This window comes from Sciurus vulgaris, assembly GCF_902686455.1.
Source record: "Sciurus vulgaris genome assembly, chromosome: 10".
Taxonomy (NCBI): Eukaryota; Metazoa; Chordata; class Mammalia; order Rodentia; family Sciuridae; genus Sciurus; species Sciurus vulgaris.
Genome location: NC_136470.1, coordinates 95,729,106 through 95,742,531, shown reverse-complemented (window position 1 = coordinate 95,742,531; position 13,426 = coordinate 95,729,106). Strand labels below are relative to the sequence as shown.

The 13,426-nt window shown below is 39.0% G+C and overlaps 1 long non-coding RNA gene across 12 annotated transcripts in view; it reads left to right on the top strand.

Annotated features, from left to right (window-relative positions):
• The window catches only part of LOC306670509, a 354,071-nt gene that overhangs the window by 79,887 nt on the left and 260,758 nt on the right, over positions 1-13,426 (top strand). For all 12 annotated transcript variants that reach the window (XR_013766404.1, XR_013766405.1, XR_013766406.1 and 9 more), the window contains 3 exons: positions 7,378-7,626; positions 7,977-8,131; positions 12,497-12,839. This is a non-coding gene — a long non-coding RNA (uncharacterized lncRNA). The remainder of the gene's footprint in view (positions 1-7,377; positions 7,627-7,976; positions 8,132-12,496; positions 12,840-13,426) is intronic.

Sequence of the window (13,426 nt, the reverse complement as noted above, 5' to 3'; positions counted from 1 at the left end):
TTTAATATTCACCCATGTTGTTGCATGTGTCAACTGTTCATTTCTTTTTATTGCTGAGTAGTATTCCATTGCATGCGCATGCCACAATTTGTTTTTCCAATCACCTGTTGAGGGACATTTGAGGTGCAGTAGCCAGATTTGGGGCTGTTACAAATAAAGCTATTATAAACATTCATATGCATAGACTTTATATGGACATATGCCTTCATTTTCTTGGGGATAAAACCTAGAAACAGAATGACTGGTGTCTGTACATTGAATGTTTTACAAATATGTCAAGTTATTTTCAAAGGTACAATTTTATGTTCCAACCAGCAGAGCACGAGCATTCCAGTTGCTCCATACCCTTGCCAACAGTTGGATTCGTGTCTTTTCCATTTTAGCCAGCCTTGTGGTGTGAAGTGGTATGACATCATGGTTTTAATCTGCCTTTCCCTAATGACTAATGACTGTCTTTCTTTGGTCAAGTATGTGTGCCAATCTTTTGAGCACTTTTTAACTCATTGTTTTCTTATTATTGAATTTTCCAAGTTCTGACATGAACATGAAATATTTCTCCCTTTTCCAAGTGTGCTTTAATTTTTCTCAGCAGTGCTTTATAGTTTTGACATACAGGTCTTGTGCATCTTTTTCTTTTCTTTCCCGCCTTGAACTAAGAAGTGCTTAACCACTAGGCCACATCCCCAGCCCTTTCTATTTTTTAATTTGAGACAGGGTCTCACTAAGTTGCTTGGGGCCTTGCTAAAGTTGCTAAGGCTGGCCTCAAACTTGTGATCCTGCTGCCTCAGTCTCCTGAGTGACTGGGATTACAGTCATGCACCACCATGCCCGGCAGTCTTATACATCTTTGGTTAAGTTTATTTTTATGTTGTTAATTATATTGTTCTTCAATGTCATTTCAACTTTTAATTTTTGTTGCTAGCATGTGGCTATGCGATTGAATTTTATGTATTGATTTTGTGTCCTATAATCTTGCTAAACTCATAATTTCTTACAGCTTTTGTACAGCTTCCATTGTATTTTCTGCATAGATGATCAGCAAAGATAGTTTTACTCATACCTTTTATTTTTCACCTGTCATTGGTAATTTTATACATGTGTGCAGTGATCAGTACTCAACTGAGCATCAAGTTTATCTCTGAAGATTTCTGGAGACCCAACTCTTTTCCTTTTGGTAATCTTCCCTAGTTTCTTTGACTTTCTTTCACTCACAATTCTGTCTTCTTACCTCAGCAGACTGCCAGTGTCCCCTCAGTTTTTCCCTCTCCATGCCAAGCCTGAAGACTTTTTCTAGACACTAACCTGGGGCAACCTCAGGGCTCACCTTGATTCCCATCTCTTAGGGATTACTGTCCTTTGTTGCCTGATGTCCAAGACTTTGAGAACCATTGTTTCAGATATCTGTTCAGTTTTATAGTTGTTTCAGGAGGAAGAATAAATTTAGTTAACTATTATTTCATTTTGACCAGAAACAGAAGTCTGTTCAGAGTATTTTAAAATATTATTCTTGAGAGGAAAAGGTGACCTGAATAGGACAAAGCCATTGGTAATATATGGAGTATATAAATTTGAGGGATGTTTCACAGGCTCTGTGGGACTTGGTGCCTAATTAAGCATGGGCCAGGAGAGAACGTTTCCAACTCTCATGACCACATGACTCTGTGAAAGGCAATGCCATTTTCTGAGTTTAGGAGTCCTCAGGGAAGAGGAGGGTTGGCTAAATGAGTTCCAGGTTTGTAACATGACCTGCAGGTCAACCAGATGGAGAGGACCAAGAGGCAAGTAGAAATATGAATCTGGAGTACAAGACAGAGAGGGCAGCTGAAACTATAAATTCTAGAAAAATTCTCCTAGAAGGGATAGTGCCCTATTGGAAAGAACTATTTACCTCAAGTTTTGTGAATAAATTGAGTATAAATAACTTCATAATGGAACCAATTATTCTACTCTAGAAGAAATTATTGATGTTACTGAAATTTTTTTTTTAATTATTTTTATTTAGGTTTTAATATTTTACAGACTGCATTTTGATTCGTTGTACACAAATGGGGTACACAATTTCATTTCTATAGTTGTACACAATGCAGATTCATATCATTTGTGTAATCATTCATGTACACAGGGTAATGATGACTGTCTCATTCCACCATTTTTCATACTCCCCCTCCCTCTCATTTTCTTCTACATAATGTAAAGTTTGTTATTGAAAATTTTTGATGTTGAGTTTCTTAATTTTGAGGTATACATGTGTGCGTGTTCATTTTATTTTACTCTAATAAATTTTAAAGTGACAAGAAACAAAAATACAAAACTGTAAACTCTAACGATTAATGCTGTATAATGTATAATGTATTATATGGAATGGCATCTCTGACTCTGCCTTAGAATTTATTACAATAAAAAAATTAGGCTAAATATTCTACTTTTCTCCCAGTTTCTAAAATTGCCTGTTTGCACACCATCTAACATGTATCAAACATTTGATTAAAATACTAAAAAAAAAAAAAAAATCCAAACTGGCATTTTGTTAAATTCTTTCATATCCCATGTAGCTCTTGAAGTCACTGGAATCAAATGAATAAATTATACTATTATTAATATGTCTTTTGGTATTAATCAGAACTTGGCTCAAGTTGAAACTTTCAGTATTATAAATTTTTACTTTCAGTATTATGTATTTCGCTAGTCAGTGGTTCGGAACATGTGTCAAAAATGAGAAAACATAGGATAAAACTTATTCATCTAAAATAGTGGTTCAACAAGTTATGCAGAGACTAGATATATTTAATTTAGGTTATATGAGAACATGGATCAGTATATTTTTATTATTGGAAGAGAAATGCAGAGCTTTGTATCATAACAGCTGCTAAGCCATACCAGAAAGGATCATCTCACATCAAGTCTATCTTGGTTATGTGGCAAATGAACATTTTTTAAGACTGTTTTGTATTTTCAGGGATGTAAAAAATTGAATACAGGAGAAAGGTTGGTAGTCAGTGCTAAAAACCATCCCAGCATTTAATTTAAGTTGCAGTCCAACTGACCTCCGTCAGATCAAGTTCCCCTCAAAATCACAATACTCTCTGTGCTAATTGGGGGGTTTCAGTTATTGAATGAGGACAGAAGCTTGTAATTGCTCCTTTAGTTCAATAATCTCTCTGGAGTTTATTTTTAAAGGTTAATTGTAAAACTTTAACTTTTCTTATGGAATGCCCTTTTGCAAATAAGTTTATATCTACCATGCAAATTTAATAATTAGAGTGAAAGCAAACCAACTTCACTCAGAGAGAAATTCCATGTGATTTACAAATAAAACCACAGTGTCAGGCTCAATAATGGGATTTTGGAAAACATGGAATTTAGATGGATGTTTGGAAGGATATTTATTTTAGTTTATTTCTTGTTTTGTCTTTTCAGTAGTTCAAAATTATCAGTAAATGAGACATAAAATAATTAGATTTTTAGCAACAAAGTTCACAGTAAAACTTAATTCTATCTCCTAATAATTCATTTATTATTTGATTAAGAAAATTATGATTTTTATGTCTCATACATTTATAGCAAAGTACTATCTCATGAAGTCCTACTTTTTTTTTTTAATAACTGATGTTGCCCTTTTCACTGAAATTAACAATTTAATTCACTTTCACTTTGGATAAAATCATTCTAAAATGCACACAGTTTCTTGTCCTTTATATCATTACAAAAATGAAAAAGAATGCCAGAACCCTGTGCCACATAAAAACAGGTTCTATTTCTGTATTTTCTCAAACTTTGTGCCATATGCATATAGTTGTAAAATAGGAATTGTTTTATAATATATTTGATGTAATTTAATTATCTCAGAGTGGTTCCAGGTGTTAAATATGAATACTGTTTTTCAACAGGGCCTCTGGTTTTTATTATGATTACATTATTACATCCAGAATACGACAAACACTATGAATTTTGATTCCAAAAGGGCATTTGACAGGTCTCTTGAGATGGTCTTTTGGACAAAATGCAGAAATTCTGATAAAATGAGAGTTTATTCAGGTGTATTTATGACTAAAGAAATAAACCACAAGAGTCTGAAATTTAAAAATTAAAATAATATTGGGTGCTTTCCCTTGATGAAAAACATAATGTATGTTCTCTGTAGACATTTTGGAAAATACAGTTAAGTACAAAGAAGAAAATAAAAATCATGAACATACCCAAACCCAAATCCACCTCTGAGCACTGTGACCATTTTGATAGATGTATTACTATAATATGAAATCATGCCGTACTCTTTTGGGTGAAAATCTATTTCATTTTGTATATCACAAACATGTTTCCACATTACTGGTTAGTTTTCTAAACATCATTTTAAACAAATGCATGGTATTTATTGCATATGGCTGTAATCCTAGCAACTGGGGAGGCTGAGGCAGGAGGATCACAAGTTCAATGCCAGCCTCAGCAATTTAGTGAGGACCTAAGCAAGTGAGATCCTGTCTTAAAATAAAAAATAAAAAGGCTGGGGATGTGGCTGAGTGGTAGCAGGTCCCTGGGTTCAATTGCTGGTACAAAAAAAAAAAAAAAAGTTACCCTAAATATGTTTAACAACTTCTCTTATTGTTTCCAGTTTTTTTGGTCACTAAATTCAGGCTACATATTGCGTTATTCAAAGGCCTTTTCAACATCTATTACATTGATCAAATGGTTTTCTCTTTTAACCTTTGGTGGTGATAAAATATATATGACATTAAATCATTTTTGCATTTCTGGAAACTCCCTCATTTGGTCATGGTGTTGATTTTTATTTTGTCTAGTTGTGAAATTTTTCCAATGTGCTCCAAAGTCTAGCGAATAATATAACTTGCATAACTACACCCAAATTCAGTAATTATCACCACTCTTGTTTCATGTATTCTTTTCCTCTTCCTTTTGGTGGAATGTTTTAAAGCAAATTCTAGGCCATCCATCATTTTACCCCCACAAGTAGGACTTTTAAAACATAAGCACTATGTCATTTTTATATTCGATAAAAGTACAATTAATAATAATTTCTTAGGGTCATCTAGTAACCTAGTTCAATATTCTCCAATCAACTTGAATATTGTTTTGTCTCTTTCTTTTTTTTTTAATTTTTTAGTTGTCAATGGACCTTTATTTTATTTATTTCTATGTGGTGCTGAGGATTGAACCAAGTGCCTCACATGTGCTAGGCAAGCACTCTACCACTGAGCTACAACCCCAGCCCCTTTGTTTTGTTTCTTGAGTTGTTTATTTGAAGAAATCTCTAAATCTGCAACTGCTTTTTCATTATTATTATTATTATCTTATTTTGTGTGTGTGTGGTACTGGGGGTTGGGGTTCTACCTAGGGCACTCTGCCACTGAGCTACATCACCAGCCTTTTCTGTTTTTTTTTTTTTTTTTTTTTTTTTTTGTTGTTGTTGTTTTGACACAGGATCTCACTAAGTTGTCATGACTGACCTCCAACTTATGATCCTCCTGTTTCAACCTCTGGAGTAGCTATGATTACAGGCATGCACCACCATGCCTAATACATTCTACCTTTTATTATTATTATTATTATTTTTATTATTATCCATTGTTGAAGAAACCAGGTCATTTGTTTCATCTTCTACACTTAATCACTGAGCCACATCTCCAGCCCTTTTTATAATTTTTTCATTTTGAAATGGTCTCAATGAGTTGCTTGGGGGCTTGTTAAATTACTGAGGCTGGCCTTGAACTTGTGATCCTCCTGCCTTAGCCTCTCAAGTAGCTGGGATTACAGGCATGCACTACCAGGTCCAGCCTCTGTGCATTACTTTGACAAGTACTAGCAAGGGAGTGAAAGAGGTGGGATTCTGAAGAAGATGGTGCTTTGCCTCTAGGCAATCTGGCTACATTTCAGAAGGCTCTTGCCACCTGTTTGAGATAGGTGCAGAATTTCAGTCCCTCAGGGAGAAATTGGCAAGTACTGATCAAAATTAGAGTAGCTGTCCATCCTGAGAAAATGGTGCGAAATTTGGAGTGTTCTCTAGTATGCGTACAGCACTTAAGGGTCCTGCTTGCCACTGGGGTCTGAGTTTCCAGATCTGTTGAGTATCATGAGATTCTGAGGGGAGCAAAACAGGAGACCAATCTCCAGCCTGATGACCCTTACCAAATCTGGAAAAATAAAGAAGAGTTTCTTTCTTTCTAGATACCAAGTGGTTAATTATGTTGACTTGGTGGTTGTGTAAGAAATTCAACAGTTTGACATTTTTTTCTCACTGTTTGCTGCCTGGAGTTTTGTTTTTTAGTTTCCTGGTAGGTAATTTGAGAAATAGTTCTTATTGCCAGAAGGCTGTCTCCTTGACAGGAAAAACATTAAATTTTGCATGAACGTGAGTATGTATGTGTGGGCGCATGCGCACGTGCATGTGAGCACAATCCTGCTCTTGGGATGATTTCAGCAGCTGACATCTTAAAGCTGTGAGGTGGCTTTCAGAGCTATGGTCTTCTGGGCTACGGGACAGAGTGTCAAAGGGAAGCCCTTCCCACTACCTTCCCTTCTTTCATAAATTCTTTATCAATCCTTACCTTATTGCCAAATTGCTGATGGTTTGGGTAATGTGTTTTATAGAATGTTCTGAAACAACCTCTGCTAATAACTTTATCCTAGCTATCCAGGGTGGATTCGTTACTGAGGGTAGCTTAAGACTAAGTTCCCTGGTGTGTCTTCCTTTGTTTAGTTACTATTCAATATGTGCTTACTGAATCCCCTTGTGCTGGGTGCTGGCTGATGCTGGGCATGTACCAAAGTGGATTAGGACGCGTTTCCTGCCTTCCAGCAGAGATAGAGTCTAAGCAAATTATTACAGCAAACGTGAATGCGGAAGCTCAGAGTAAGGGGAAGATCACTCTCCTTGGAGGCAGTGATATTTTTTCTGGGTGCTAATGGTTCTCCTGATCCTCTCAAATCTTCCATCTCCACCCTTGTTCTCACTGGAGCCATCTATCTGTAGTTTGGGTCAAGAAGAAGAGGACCTTGGCAAATAACTCTAGAAAGACTGGTTCCCTATGAAACAATAGAACACCTTCTTAATGTTCCTGTGCTGTTTTCACATGCAAAATCTATTTCCCTCTTCTACCTCCTCTGCAGAGCAATGGATAAAACAACTGTTCTTATTTTTTTAAATTTTTTTTTTTAGATTTTGATAGACCTTTATTTTATTCATTTATTTATATGTGGTGCAAAGAATCGAACCCAGTGCCTCTCATATGCTAGGTAAGTGCTCTACCACTGAGCCACAACCCCAGCCCAAACGACTGCATAATCTGTCTTGGTTGTTGTCTTTTGCACTTCGAAATGTTCTAAATGACTGGTGTTTCTCCCTCTCCACTCTTCTTTCTGTAGCCTAATAATTACTGAAGCTGGTGTGATTGGTAACATGACTCAAGTTAGAGGAGACGTCCTTTAAAGTCACGAGCCTCTTTTAAAATACTATGCCATGGAAATGTGCTAAGAGGATGTTCGTCACAGCCACCTGATCTTGTTATCTTATGTGTGTACAATGCCGGTCGGCAGAAGCAGGGATGATATTCAGCCCACGTCCCTGGTCCCATGGTGCAATGGAAATGTCTTTCTCTCTGTGGGATGAATCATGTAAGTGAAAGTGAAGACATTTCTAGAATGTCGGTTCTTACTTGTTTATCCACAGCAAGAATTCTAATACCTGTGGTGGGGGGAATTCCCCATTTTGTTCTATATAAATTCTCTCATCTCAAATGACAAGGTACCCTCCAGTGGGAAACTACTTTATGTCCTTGTGTACAGACACTAGTTGGGAGTGCGGAGATACAGAAATAAAATAGTAAACAAAGGATAGATACAGGCTATTGTTCTGCCAAATCTCGCTTTGAAACTACTTGAATGGTACAGAGCTTGTAGGAAGCCTGTGAATGTTGTCATATGCTCAGGAAAGATTGTTTTTCTGAGAAGCAAGTGCTTTAAAGTTTCTTACAGGTAGCACGGGCACACGTGTTGGTCATGCTGTCATCATTATAATTGGTGGAACTTGGAAGTTCATGTCAGTCTTCAGATGACCCACATGACCTCTCTACCCAACGACAGGAAGTGGATCACTCCGGTTTGTGGCATATGAACTGAGGTGTGGAAAGCATTCCGTAATTTGTTACTTGCTGAGACTGCAATTTTTGAAGTCATTGTTTTGACTTCCCCACATTCACATCTAAATAAGTCTTTGTACCTGTGTTGTTGGCACTCTTTAAGGGACTATATATCCTGTTCCTGTGTTTAGGGGAAGAATGGTAGAAGCTGGGCAAAATGCCACTTAGATTGGCAGAGAATTATGTGACCCCAATGATCATGGAGGGCTCACAGTATCCAACAACAGAAAGAGGTTAAATTTTGGAGGTTAAAATTCCAAAGAACAAAAGATACTTATAAATATGAAATATTTTTATTTTAGCTATGTGTGTTTTCAAATCTTTATTATCAACTTTAAAAATATATACCGGTATCTGCTGTGATCCAGGGAGGAAAGGAGAGACCATATTAGGCATTTTAAACAGAAGGGGGTTAATATAAGGAATTAGTATCCTGGAAAAGAAGAAAAGGATAGGGCCCTAACCCAGAGATAATTAAAATCAAAAGTAGCTGTCACCCAGCAGGGCTGGCAGAACAAGAGAAATAGAGAGATGCACCAGAACCTGGGAGCTCAGAGGAGGAGTCACTGGCTCAGAGATGGCTTTGGGGGAGGGATCACTGTGGGTGGTTACTGAGACCTCTAAGGAGGGTACATGTGCTGAGTACAGACACTGAGGGCACCCGCTCTGCTTTACTGGATCAAATGTTGAGGAAGCACATGGCAGCCATGCTGGGGTGCTGGGGCTCTGACAGGGCACTGCAGTCCAGACCCCTGACAGGGTTTAGCTTGGCTGTCCTCAGGGTGCCAAAAGGTGATAGAGTCTTTGATCTCTCTATGCTGCAGAGATTCTGACACCAGCCAAGGCAGGAGAAAGATTTCTTCTTTTCTTCTCCTCCCTTCCAATCTCCCCTTGATGCCTCTCCCTGACAGAATCTACTTGGAATAAGCTGGTAAAAAGAGTTTTTAAATTGTGGTTTTCATATTCTTGGTCCCAGCATCACAGAGAAGGTGAGACCAGGACACAGAGACAGTAGGTGACTAACTGACTAGAAGCTTCCCTGTGACGGCCAAGCATCACCCGCCTCCCAGACCCTCACTCTCTTCAATACATTTTTGAACTTCTCTTCTACAACAATATTTCTCTAGCAAGTTGTAACTTCCCTTTATGAAAACGGGCTTTCACCTTTTGTCCCTAAAATGGAAACACAAATCTCTTGACATTCTTCATATCCATATCTGAATGATACTTCTTATTATTACTGTTTATTCACTGAAGTGTACATAGTGTATATAGTTAATTGCTAACCAACATTGGTTATGCAAAATAATGGAATTGGGGGGAATAAAATGCAGACAAACAAATAAATAAGAAACTATTGGCTGAGTGTGGTGGTGCATCCCTGTAATCCCAGCAATGTGGGAGGCTGAGGCAAGAGGATTGTAAGTGTGAGGCCAACCACAGCAACTTAGCAAGGGCCTAAGCAACTTGGTGAGACCCTGTCTCAAAATAAAATATAAAAAAGGACTGAGGATGTGGCTCAGTGGTCAAGTGCCCCTGGGTTCAATCCCTGATATCATAAAAAAAAGAACTACTAATCATATCTGCTACTTTATTTCTGAGACTGGTTGGAAAAATCACAGTTGATATTTATCAACTCCTTTCCTCTTCTACATTCCCCTTGCCTCTGTCAGCTGGTCAGTGTTCTTTGTCTGTTGAGATGGTTCAAAGCTTTATTCTTGAAGGATCTGGGTGCTTTTTCAGTCATGTCTTTATTAGACAGAATAAATTACTATGAGATGCCTTGGAGAGACTCTTCAGCTCAGATCTTCTCTACCCTGCAGCACTGTGCAGCAAGGGATGCAGGTAAACAGAATGAATCACAGCAACCAGCAGCCGCCCCTCCTTTATCACATTTAGTGACATGAGGAACTCAGATTGCCGGATGGTAATTTCAACTTCCAATTCAATGGAACACTTATTGTTTCCCTGGTAGAATCATTCTTCCTTTGAGAACTAAGCTCTCTAGCAGGTGGAGTAGAAAGCTGTAAGAACAGGAAGCAAAAATTCTATGCATGGGCTCTTAGGATTCACCATGGAGGAACTCTTGCCATTTTTTTTCTAGACCCATAGATTCTGCCTGGAGGTGTGTTGAGGGGGGGGGGGGATATCATATATTGGCCACTGGCTGGGCCCACACTGTCCTGTAGAATGTTCTCTCAACTAGAACCACAGCTGAATCTTTCGGCAGCAGTTCTACCTTTCTCTCAGGCCAGTTCTAGGTGTTCATGGGAAACCAGTGAGAGTTCAATGAATGAGCCTGTTGCTATACATATTTGCTGTGAAGTGAGTCCCTTAATTTGAAGCAACATTGTGAAGGTGACTAAGGTAATCCAAAAGTCCACAAGAGTGTGTGTTGGCAGAAAAGTATTGCAGGTGGAGAAGATAAATTAATATCCAGAATGAAGTAAAGAAACTGCAGCTCTTCTGTGATGGCAGGGTTTGGAGTAGCTGGAGGTTGGCTTGTCTCCTTTCTCACCACTGGTGACCTAATGGGAGCCTAGCATTTGCCCCTGCTGTTGTTAGCTTCAGCTCTTAGCAGTAAGCAGATCATGGCTGCAAGTCTATGTGGTTGGGCCCATTTGTAGCCTTTGTCCCTGCTGTCATGATCTTTTGTACATGAACCTATTCAGCAGGTACTTGGGTATCTGGAGAAAGAAAGCTGACAGACATCCATTGATTAGACTTGCTTTTCTACCTAATTATTGAGAACTTTATCTGCAGCAGATGTCTGTGAGCATTCAAATAACACTGAAATATCTAATGCTCTGTGAAAAGTTAAGAAGTTCATTTACATATGGCTATTGTCCAGCCAAATCATTAGTGAAGCAGAGTGTAAGTCCATTCATATCCTGAGCCATCTCTTAGTCTGGCCAAAATAGGCAACTTTTTTGCTTTTTTTTTTGCTTCAAGTTTTCCCCAGTGAGAAGAACCTTCTTCCTCACTGGTTCTTATTTGTTTATTTTAGCATACTTCTGAGGATGGTTATAATGTTCTATTTCTAGTTTGCCCAGCTATTGAGGAAAGCCATCTGTAAGCCAGATCCTTCCTCAGTAACTGGTTCACAGGGAGAGTTCCATAAAAACCCAGCATGGGATGAAGAGAAGATGGCAGTACAGAAAAAGACTGTCCCAAAGGTGCCTAAACCATCAGCACTTGACTTTATCATTCCTTCAGGATCTACTTGAACCTGATTGTGTATACCATTTTCCGTTGGTGATGAAGTGTTGCTATGCACGTGTCATCGCGTGGCCTAGTGCATCAGATAGCAGCCAGTCAATTACCAGTAGCTCAGGTCACATGGCTAGTGTTGTTTCTATAAGGTCCAATAACAATACTGAAGTTTTTCAAAAGGAGAAGTGCTATCTGAACAAGTGGGCAGGACTTTACTTCAAACCCTACAGATACGCACTTGGTCATTCTTTCGGGAGTGCCATGGGCTCTTCCAGCGTCCCTTTTTACTATATGTTATAGTTTGGATATGAGGTGTATTCCAAAACTCCTGTTAACGCAGAGATAATGAGGTGAATGATTAGATCACCTGAGTTCTAATCAGTCCATCAGTTTGAATGGACTGACTAGCTAGTAACTGTAGGCAAGTGGGCTGTGGCTACAGGGGGTCACTGAGGATGAACCCTGGAAAGGTGCTTCTTGCCTGTGGGCCCCTTCCTCCTTCCCTCTCTGCTTCCTGGCTGCCATAATGGGAGCAGCTTCCCTTCACTACACCCTCACCTTGGGCCCAGGGCAATGAAGTTGGCTGATCAGGAACTGAACCTCTGAAGCTATGATCCCAAAATACTCTTTTCCTTCTAAGTTTTTCTTGTCTGATATTTTGGTCACAGTGATGAAAAGCTGACTAACACAGGGACAGGCATGGAAGAGACAAAAAAAATACATCAACATGTGATTGCTGAATCTTCATTTAAAAAGCACCACATTATATAACTTTCATGCCCTTCTTTGCTCATTATAAAACACTGTTACATCTTTTAAGGATTGTGTAAGAGAGTATATGAATTAATAAATGGAAAACAGATTTTGTCAAAGGTACAAGGTCAAAATAGACATGTAAAAGAGTTGGGCTAAAACTTATTTCCATTGTGTAGATAAGGAAAGTGAGACTTTCTGTATTTAGGAACTTGCCTAAGTTCTCACGGTTGTTCAGTAATAAAGTTTCAAATAAAACCCAGGTATTCTGACTGCCATATGGATGGTATTGTTAAGATGTGTGCATATGAGTGTGGAATTGAAATTTTAATTTGTGTTTTCTTGTCATATTTTTCTCTCTTCCTCCCTCCCTTCCCAAGTCCTATCCCAAAGGGAATACTTTGGAAGGAGAACAGAAACAGAGAGAAAAGGAGACTCCCTGAAACTGAGAAAGATGGTGGTCTTGGGGTTTTTCATCAAGTAGTAGAGCCCCAGGCCCAGCTCCTGTAAACACCTCAGGGAAGAACTTAGAGAGGAAGGACTTCGTGGCGTACCTAGAGAGGCTGGATATTAGACCCTGGAGCTTTCAGCCCTGGCAAAGACTTCTGTGCCAAGCTTGGCAGGAGTCCGTGGAGCTGTCTGACCTTAAGTGATCATGAGAGCCTGGGTGATGATGGGTATGGACTGAAGACAAGAGGACTTGGTCCAAGTGACGTGCTCTGGGTAAGTTCCCAGGGGCTTTTGCACAATGCTATGAGGTGAGGCCCAGCATGATGAGGACTTATACTCAGATATATTTTGATTTTGGAACAAAATCTCGTGACGTTTTTCATAAACCCATGTTTGTAAAAAATCCTACCTGCTACTTGAATATTTGATTGGGGGCACAGAAGGGACTAGCAGGGCAACAGTGTGAATCGAAGTATGATTCTGGGTACTAGAAAATTGGAGAACTTGCTTCTTATCACGCAGGACTTAAGGGGAAAAGAGTGGTCTTTTGTGTGCCCAAAGATCTCTATCGACTCAGCATGTTTTCATGTAATACTGGCCTGTGCCAGTGGCTGGTTCACTCAGCTGTTTGGAAGAGAGTGCTAACAAGGCCAAGGTCAGGTTCTCATTTCCACGCAGTCAGATATGCTGCCTGAGAGAGGCAGGCCTTCAGCTCCTGTTCCCACAGATTAAATCCCTAACCAGACCAACTGCTTCACAAATGCAAGTGCTGGGTTGGGAGGCCAGGTGAGAGGGTGTGAATGAGTCAGCCCAAAGCCTCCACCTCTCCAGGGGCAAAAACTCAGACTTTGTGTTGATAT